Source organism: Coturnix japonica, chromosome 7, assembly GCF_001577835.2.
Source record: "Coturnix japonica isolate 7356 chromosome 7, Coturnix japonica 2.1, whole genome shotgun sequence".
NCBI lineage: Eukaryota > Metazoa > Chordata > Aves > Galliformes > Phasianidae > Coturnix > Coturnix japonica.
The window spans coordinates 27628714-27639367 of NC_029522.1; the positions used below are offsets into that span (position 1 = coordinate 27628714).

General features: G+C 40.3%; 1 protein-coding gene across 1 annotated transcript in view; it reads right to left on the reverse strand.

Annotated features, from left to right (window-relative positions):
- TMEM163 (transmembrane protein 163) overlaps window positions 1-10654 on the reverse strand; it is a 95667-nt gene that overhangs the window by 82120 nt on the left and 2893 nt on the right. The window lies entirely within an intron of this gene.

The following is a 10654-nucleotide window of genomic DNA, read 5'->3' on the forward strand; positions in this document are numbered from 1 at the left end:
AAGTCAATTAAGAGAAATGATCATAATAATTATGTAATATTATTTCTTGGCCCCTCAAATATCCCCTTGTTGGATATGAACAACAACAAGAGCAAAATAAAAGGAAGGAAACCATCTCCCTGGGTTCAGGCTGAGTAGACTGACACTATGCCAAATGCTGCAGCTGCTGCAAGACTAAGACACACTCACAGAATTTTGTTCTCTGCTGGAACCACCTGCAATTTCCACAGCATTTTGGCTTCCATAAAAAGACAGTTTCAAACAAAACGGAGCTCTTTTGCACCACAGCAACCAGAAACAATGGAGAGGACTTCTGTTTGTCTTTACCTGGATTGTCTGTGGTCTGGTTCTGCTCTGGTTGTTTGCAGTGGTGGTGGTTCATTCTTTCTTCCTTTCTAACCCTCCTCCTTCTTTCTTCTGAGTAAAGGAAAGATCACTCTCAGATCTGTGATTTTTCCTTCAGGCCCACTCTATCTCCCTTCATCTTTTTGTAGATTCTTCACCATCTTGTGCAGTACCTCCATAATTTTAGACTGATTATTAACTTGGATCAAATATAATCAAAATGCTGCTTTGAGAAAATAATAACTGGATAGCTTCCTTCAGGCTATGAAAGTGTGCCTATAATATGATTCCCAGCAAATACAGCGTGTGTGACCTTGGTAAGTACTTGATGACACCTCACATAAGCACCTACTCTTCTATATGATGTTGCAGGATCATATTTGCTAAAAGTGCCCAAGCTAGCAGGAGCCACCAGCATTAACAAAAGCCATTGCTGCAACAAAGGAAGAACGAAAACACACCGTGCAATATACGTTATCTTGCAGTAATCTAAAGCTCTTGAAACATATTCTTCACAGTGGTCGTTTTCCATCTTAAAGGTATTTTAAAAGCTGTTTTAAATTGGAGTTGAAATTTTTATGCAAATATGGGAAACCAAAGGTTTATCTACAAACGCGAAACTTACCATTTTGTCCAGATAAATGTTGTTCAGTCCTGAAAGATTGTGCACCAGTGTTCCCAACTGTGTTACATCGCTGCAGACACTTTGTTTCCAGTGAATGGAGTGAAACTGGCTGACTTGGCAGAAGGAGCATTTCATTGATAATACCCACAAGAGTACAAGAGGGATGGAAAGGAAAGGAAGCTGAATCTTCCAGCGAGATTCTGACCACAGCCTAATGAATGACATGATTATCAGCAGATGAGATTTAATTTGTGCATCAAGGAACAGAAGAACAGAAAACTAGGAAATTCCTAGGGAGGAGAATCATTCTAATTTTCTAATAAACTTATTCAATGACTCATAATTTCTTCATTATAATTCATACTTCTTAATGACATTTCCAACATATGTGCATACCTCCAGTATCTTTCCCAATTTTCCATTAAGTTTATATGATTAAACCCCATGTGAAGTGAACCACAGAAACCACAAAACATTTTTATTACAGATTGGGGTCTGCTGCCCTATTTCAAAGCTGATGCCCACTCCTTTCGATATGCCTCCCTACTTTGGGAGTTTGAACATTTAATTCTAATGTCAGACAGTGTAGATAAAATCATGACATTTTTGGGTACTAATTTTTGGATTATTATTGGGCTAAGCAAAAGTAATGTCAACAGCAGATGGAGCAATCTAATAGGTCTGTCCATCCTTGATTTTCACAGTATATTCATCATTTCTCTCATTACATAAAAGGTTTAGTGGGCAATGGGAAGAACAGAAGACAGGATGATCCTTTCTGTGATTTTAAGAGCATGAATTGCAGAGTTCACTGCATTCTTCAAGTATGAATAAACAGGAGTCAGTTTGTGTGGAATTCAAAAATGTCTTCTCTATTGCAGCTAAACCTTTTTCCATGTGCAAAAACAGTGGATCTGTTTGATGTGCTGTGGGTATTGACACGTGATGGTAATTGATTAATAAGCTTATTCGTTAATAAGCATACTAAAAGTTTTCTATTGCTTGTAGCAGTGGTATGAAGTTTCACATGACTATCAACATTTTCTAACTTTACAAGGAAGAACTGCTTCTGTGTAAGCTGAAGAAGCTCTTTTCTCTGTAGAATGAGAAGGGTTAATCACACCTTAACTATGAATGCCGTTCTAAGCAATCAGTAGAATTAAACTGTAAAGGCAATTGCCATTCGGAGATGGAAATGTCAGTAAGACTTTTAACACCTGCCACAAGGAAGCTGTCCCATAACCAAAAAGGAAGAGGGAGGTGTCAGTCATATAACTGAGTCAGATTATGACAAAATTCATTTTCTGCCTTTTTTGGATTTTCTGTAAAGCTGTCAATGGTGCCCTAAAAATAAAGGGCTGTGCAATTATATAGTAACACAGGCAGCTTCTCCTTCTTCACAATCAAGACTACATGAATTTTCAGTATCAAGATCCAGCTACACTTCAATAGACACAGGTGTTCACTTTGATTTTCACACCGTTGTGCTGGAAAGTTTGTACACACCTTCTCAGAGAGAGCTGAACTAAGCAACCTCCACCGAGTCCTTCCTGTCTACATCTGTGGGATTCAAATAAAATAAAGGCTTCTTAAGCCTTTACCTGGTAAATTCTAAGTTGAACAGTATCAAAAGAGAATGACACAGAGGTTTGGAGACTGATTTAATTCACCAATAAATGTCAGGTGCTATGCTTTTATGAACGATACAGTTCTGACGGCCAACTCCTCTTCCACTGTTCCTTTCATGTTGATTTTAGAAATGTTATTATTATTGGAGTATATCACTTATCTGATGCAAGTAGCTTCTCCTGGCCACTTATTCTACTTAAGACCAGCCTATTTCCTTTAGATTGAATACATTTGATTTTTAGGCACTTTTTCACTGTCTTCTTTCTGACTTTTATTTGTTTAAGGGCACAGAAAAGTGACCTCATAGTTCTGCAGATGATCATTCAGTCTGGAACTCTCCAGAACCACAGGTTTGTCAGCAAACTTCTTTGAATTCTCTCCTTTACCGGCTTGAAATGGGTGTCATTTTATTGATCAAGAACTTCAATCCTTAAGTAAAATTAGAACAGAAAAGAATTCTGCCTGTTTCATATCCTACAATTACCGCGTATGCAAGTTCACTGAGATCAAGATTTACTTCTCTTGCGCTTTGGGATTAAATGTCTTTGGATTATATTTAAATTTGGTGAAGATCTTTTATTATGGAGGTTTTGAAAATTAAGCTATGGTTCTTTTGCTTTAAATTTAAATCAGTATTAAAACTGACAAGTGGCTGTGACACCAATTAGACTGACATTCCATTGGATATCTAGACAAACTTGTTGCACCCATACTCGTTAATTTTTCCACTAGATGGCATTATGCATTAACTGCAAGTCAATTTATGAACTGCCCTGCAATTGAACATAAAAAAGATTAAAAAACAATATATGAAAGGATCTATAGTGCTTTCTTCAGTCCTATGTATGAGTGAGGGATCTGTGGTTAAAGATAATTTGACCTACTTCCACTTAGGAGTAACCCAATCCATCCTTAATGCATCAAATATGGATTTACTCAAAGCAATAAAGGAAGCCAGCCCTGGCAACAATATCTGATCCTGTGTGTGATGCACCTTTTAGAATAAAACTCTCAACCTTTTCTTCATTTAACATTTGAGGAGTGACTTCTGCAGTGCAAATTGCTTCCTTTCTGGCTGCATGGCTTCAGCTGAGGCAGTAGGAAGTGTCCAAAGTAAATCTGCAATGCAGAAGATGGCTTTTAAATAAAGAGCTGTATGTGAGTTGTTTAGGTTTTTGTTGGATGATTTTTTATTTCTTATTTCTATTAATTAATTCACAGTAGATTATCAGAATAATTTACTGCAAGTGTAAATATAGAAAAGCTCGTGTTGCTTCCACCCAGGTGAAATGAACTATTTGTGATCCCTTCTTCTGTACCATGACAGGGTTCTTAAGAGTGATGTTTCTAAAACGTAAAGTCCTAACATATGAAGCACCATCTGCTGTGGGGCAAAGGTTTAACAGCTTCAAAAGAAGTGAGCAGTGGGAATTCTGCCTTAATCCTAAAATGTGCAGTGACCAGCAAGGAGAAACCAGCGAGCCCAGCAGCTCAAAAGCAAAAGGATTTAGTGTGTGAGAAGCAAGTATTGTCTAGGGTACAGTTCCCTACATGCTATATTCTGAGCTGATTTTTATACTGATTCTTTACGTACCGTATGAGAGGCTCCAAGCTAGAAATGGGTAGTTTAATTTAATTGTGGTGTTGCATCAGTAACTGTTTTTGAAATTTTAAATATGTAAGAAGGGGTCTAGAATTCAAGCTGAGATGAAACAATTTTGTTGGTCTGAGCCAATAGTGGAGAAGAAAGAAAAGCCAAGAAAAGACCAAAAATTAGCCTAGCATTAATCAGGTCTTTTAGACTCTCATGGTAGTCAAGTACATAGTAGGAAAGTGCCTAAACTTGCACTTAAGGTTGTCTCTGAATAGAGGGCTTTTTTAAAGAGGACTTGCCAGTGACTGTTATAAAAAACTTGTAATCGTTGCCATAAATTCAGACTGTTAAACTATTTGTTTTCTACTTAAAGCTTTTTTTTTGCACTTGTGGTAGACTGAGCTTCAGTAAAGTGTGGTTTTAATTCACCTATGCAGTGCAGGACTGTAGGTAATGCTATAGGTAATGTACCTGCTTCCTACCACAATCTTATTAAGCCTTTGGAAGTCCTGGTGAGTAGGTTGGACACCAGGAAGTTTTTAATAGCTATCCATCTTCCCTCTGCACTAACCTTCCCTGTCTTCATCCTCCAGCTCATGATGTTGCAGCAGCCATAATCTGCTATTAGGTGCATTTCGGTATCATGGGGACCACAGCAGACACTAATGCTGGTGTCAGTAACTGTCATCTCCTGTCATGCTGAGATGAAGTGCCGTTTACTTTTTCTCACTTATTCAGGCTCATTCTCTCTAGTGGGAGGTGCCACTAACTGGGGAGTAGAGCAACCCAGCTCTACCACTCTAACTCCCTGCAAAAATATATAGATTAGTGACAGGGCCTCCCCATAACACTTGTCTTGAAAATCAGCACTGAATGTGAAGTGACCCAAGTGGTGGTGTTCCATGCCCACAGGAAATTTTAGGAACACACCACAGAGATGAGCAAATGTGTTAGAAGAACAACTATGGTGAAACGTGTTGAGCTTTTCTGTTCCTAAAAATGCTGTCTAACTAGAGACAAAAGAACCATTCACCAAACAGTGAATTATATAAACGTGTAAAACATTCACTACCAATTCTCAGTGCTCAGCAGCAGGAGTTCAGCCCCACTGTACTTTGACATTGCAGCCCCGGCCATAATCAGACAGCAGCCACTTGCGTCACTTACCACAGGAAAATCCATTCCAGTCAATATTAAATAAGTGCTCTATGTATAAATTGCAGTTACTAGTTGGTGCTCCGCTTAATGCACTGCAAATTGCAACCAGTGGTACCTGCAATGCGTTGCACAAATGCTATTCACAACTTCATGATTGTGTACAAGTTGATGTGAAATAGAAGGTTGTGTTGTGATTCTGTTGTGATAAGTGGCAATGCCTCAAAAGGCAAAATGCATCCAATTGAGGAAGTGGCTTTGTGCCCATCACACTGAGAATCAGACATGTGCTCTTTGATGTATCTGCATGCTAAGGGTTAACTGCAGAATTGCAATTTTAACGTATTCAGAAAATAATGATATCACCTGAAAGGTAGTAATATATATTGTTTTAATTTGGAACACCATTTCGCTTCCAAAATTCACCATTTTTTAGAAACCTGGAAATAAGTGAGAATTCATTAAGGCTTGGCTGATGTGTCAGAGAACACAGTAGTGGTCAGGAATTTGGCACAGAACGTGTTGTTTGCTTTCACCACTGTGTGATTCATCAGAACTCCTGCTGGGCTAGTGGTCACAGAGCAATGCAGTGCGCTGCCAAAGGCATCAGCAGCCCTGGCCACCTCTGCACTATAAATTGCAGTGACAACTGTGATGGCAGTGGCAGATCTAATAGAGAGACCAACTGGTGAGCACCATCCTCAGCTTTTGCAGCCATGAAGCTTCCGCAGCAATTTGACAGCTTAGATCTTGGAAGAGTCAGATGTATCAGCACAGTGTTACATCGGAACTAAAACACCTCATTTATCTGCAATACTAAACCCACTCAGACACTGACCAGCATCGTCTCTGCTGTTTGTCTAAACAGAAGCTCTTTCAGTTGTTTCTGCAAAGAGTTTTGAATAATAAAAGCTAAAGTTGGAAAATGTATTTAATGACCAATACACTGGCACTGCTGTCATAACCTTTTTACTCTGTTGTCACCATAAAAGTAGTGAAGCAATGGAACAGGATGCTCTGTCCCTGGAGACATTCAAGGACAGCCAGGACTGGGCTCTGAGTACCCTGACCTCACTGACGACGTCCCTATTCATTGCAGGGGATTTGGATTGGGTGACCTTTAAAACTCCCTCCCAAATCAAACGATTCTATGATTCTATTCTATGATCTCATCTTGAGCTGATGTCATCTCTAACCTGGAGATCTGTGTGCTTCTGCTCTTGCACTCTGCAGATATACCTAAGTGAAATGCCGACATCGCAACCCAGCCAGCTGTGCAAACCCTTGTTTGGACAGTCCAGCTGGATTGCTTGGTAGCTGGTGTTTGAGAACAGAGGAGCATAATGCCACCCACTGCCTGGACACATTCTTGTTAAGGGCTTTACTGGTGTAAACGTGGCTGGACATGTCCTCCCAGTGTAGCTCTGTTATGTACTCCAGCATTTACCTCACAGAAATAACATCCATTGTGTAGCTTCTGAGAACTACATATGGAAATTACAGCACAGACACTGTCATTAGGAGAGAAGTGATAACCATTGTTTTTATTCCCCACAGAAGGGAAACCTTTCCACTTCCACTGAATTCTGAGTTCTCTGGAGCTCCAGAAGAGCATTAAGTTCTGTGAAGAGCAGGCTAATTCAATAGAAAAGGTTTAATCATTTAATACCACACAAAAAATAGAACCACCGCCTCCTGCATCCTCTCCAAACATGTCATTTCCAAGCAGGTCTGCGATAGCAGTCCCAGAGGAGCGGGGCAGCAGCAGCAGGACTGAAGGACAGCCTGTCACTAAGCAACCAGCGTACACAGGCTGCTCAGCGCTCATTTCATTTGCACAGGGACATGTTCTTCGAGCACTTCATTTTCACTGCTGGGCACAACGAGTTTCCCACTGGCTTTTGAGCGCTGTGCATGTATAAAATAGCCATTTTTCACAACCAAATGTGCAATTTAAAGAGCAGATGCCAGGGAAGAACATGGGGAATTGTAAGGATTGGAAAATCGGCATAAGTATTTCAGGACTTTCTGAAGTCAGAATCCTGAATTTGCCTCTTTGTTTCTGCATTCATCCTACCTGCAAAGGGGCTGTCTTGGGAGGAGATGAGCAGCACTGTCTGCAGTTTACCCATGTTTATTGATGTACCCCCTTGTGAAGAGTGCCCTGTCATGGTTTTTACAGACACGGGGAAATACTTTCTCTGTGATTAAAATGAAAGGCAGAATTGGAGCCCAGTTCCCAGTATGGAAGATTCCAAATCTCAAATTCTGTAATTCTTTCAGAACAACAGCTACATGGTTTTAGAAAATGAGCACTGTGTGCAGTACGTCTTACAGCGCTTTCAGTTACTGCTGGTCCCTACAGTGAGATAAAGCCCTACAGCTCTGCTAGACTTATGGCTGCCTATCTAAAATCAGCTCTGGCCTAAATAGTGCCCTAAAATAGTTCCCTAAAAGGGAAGTTTATCATAATGAAGAATGCACTTCAGTTGGTCAAGGCCACACTAAGTGCATGTTTTACTACATGGGATCTGAAAAGACACCAGTGCCATACGTAAGGATACTGAGGCAGGTGGGGCAAGTTACTGTAACATATGTTCCTTCCTAATGTATGTATGTAGGAGGCTCCTTTTGGCTGGGGAGATGTCTGTACACATTTCAGTTCTCCTCTCTAGCAGATGTCGCAAGTACATTCATTGACTGATATGTTTTGTGGGTTTTTTCCAACTTTTTGCACTGGGTCTGGCTGGGCTTGAGCTAACTTTCCCCACAGCAGCCCATACAGTGCTGTGCTTTGCACTTGCAGAGCAGAATCGATATCTCACCCATGTGGCTCCTACTGTGCTGGCACAGCATCAGGGCTGCCTTTCCACAGCCAGTCTTGAGGCCCTGCTTCCTAAGAAGTGGCTGAGCATTTCTTACTGATGGGTACTACAAAAATAGGCTATTTCTTCTTTAGCTTCTATGCAGCCTTTCCTTTTTTATATATTTTTCCTTTCATTGAAATGTTCCTATCTCAAACCTACGAGTGCCTTTTGTTCTGCCCTTTCTGCAACTCCTTTTTGCTTTTTTCTCTTTTCTCCTTTTCTCCTTTTCTCCCCATCCTCCATCCTTCTGAGGAGAGGGAGTGAGAGAGCACCTGTGTGGAACTTTGCTGCCTATCCATGTTAAGCCACAGCATTTTGTCATCTCATCCAAATGCTCTAGGATGTAAATTCTTTGTGGGTAGCCCAAGATGAGTATAGTTCAGAGACGGACAGGTCATATGGATTCAAAAATGATAGAATATACCTTTCTGTTGGCCCAGACATTCTGCATGTGAATGTTTCCATTCAGTCAGGACCTCCTGCCTGGAAGCACAGTGAATTTAAGCTCCCCTCCCTCTGACTGGGGCAATCTGATAAATCTATCAGACCCTCTGGCTCCTGTTGGCAATTCCTGCATCTCTGCATCACACTCCAGAAGCTGCCAACCAAATGGAGATAGATAGCAAGGGCTGCGCTAAAAGTCATCACATTGCATTAGGGTACAAATACCATAGAGACCGAGGCACGTAAGTCACTCCTCTGTCATAACACAGACTGTCTAAAACATTAGTCAAAATGTTCAGTCTTTCAAATCCACGCATTCAGAGCTGGATGCAAGAGTGACTGAAGGTGCTCTCATTTGTAGGCACTACCAGTCCTTCTGCTGCTGATCTAATGGATCACGATAGTTATAGGCAGATGTCTTAATGTCCCTGAGATGATGTTGAAACGGATACAGCTTTAGCCTTTGACTGATGTGGTTTCCAAGTGAAGTTTGCTGTTAAATGAAATGCACTGTGGGAACAGGCACTGTTTGCAAGCTAAGCTGTGTCTTGGGAGCAGCTTAGAGCTGAGAAAAAATAAAGCACAAGACCTCTGCAGCCACTGTGACTTAGGAGAAGAAACCATGTCTTAAACATTCTGAATACATCTTCCTGCTCCTCTCCTTCACTGTTTCTTCTGCTTTCTATGCTTAAATGGGAAATTGTCTTCCAAAGATATCTTTATTCAGTAATATCATACTATCATTTCATACCTAATAAAAAAACAACACTTCTTTCCTATCTCTGCAGTTGTATGTACAAGCATTGAGCTTGCTGGCAGACTAATGCTATAGTTCTGTAGTGTATAGCATTGCTGTCATACCTGGGAGCAAGAGAGCAAATTCACTGCTTGACCTATCAGCCAGGTCATGAACAGGCTGGTTTTGATTTCAATACAAAAATAATTGCTATTTTCAATCCCATTTCATCTACCTGCAAAAATGAATTACTGGGTGTGCTACTCAATGCAGGATATACTCTCCAAAAGCACCCATTTCCTATAAGCACCCTTATAAAGTTCAGAGTTTTTTGTTTGTTTTTTTAATAAAGACCGAAGAAAATGAAGCCATATAATAGTTGAAACCAAATGGCACACTGGTTATTCTAGTTGCTGGATTTCAGGTTGAAAGATCTGCAGCAAAATTCAGTTTTGAAAAATCAGCAGTTTTCAGAAGAAACGAATGAATCAAGAAATGGTTAACCAGCCCTGGGAAGAAGACACCGGGTGAGCAGTTTGTGCTAAAGTACAACCATACCAGAAATAAATTACAGAGAAAAACTGCAGCATGAATGAAAGTCGATGGTATCTTGAGAAAAGAGGTATAATATTAAACTGTGTAAAGGGTGAAACAGAAGATGTAATTACACTGAAAAAAATGAGGTAGATCCAGTTAAGCTTCACTTAGAATGCAGAAGCCACTTGCCATATTAGCTAGTGCGCTCCAATAGCCTTAATTACTAAAGTAATCTGAGCCATTCTCCTGCCTGGTCTTGAGCCAGCTTGAAAGGCTCTGAGCAGTGGCATGTGTAAATATCCAGCTTAAACCAATAATCAGAGGGAAGGAATAAAATGCAGAGCATAGATTTGGCTATAATTTGCTATCTCTGTGAATTTTTAAAAGTAGCTTTCAAGAAATTGCAAAGGAAGGAAAAGAGAGTAGATGAAGAGGTATGACTGCCTACCAAGAGCGTACCATGCACTTGCTAGCAATTATGTAAGAACCTAAGAGAGGAAACTGAAATCAGCCTGTTTAATACATTTATTCTAATTCAATTTCAGTGAATGATTTTCAGCTTGTAAAGCTGAGCTTGCAAAGGAGCTTGATCTTAGACTTTAGGTAAAAGAAATCCCTTCATACTGCCAATATAAACATACATTCCTCCCTTTGCCCTCAGTCAGCTGTAGTTGATGCAATAATGTGGACTTTCTGCTAGAAGCCACTCCTCTGGGATCTAT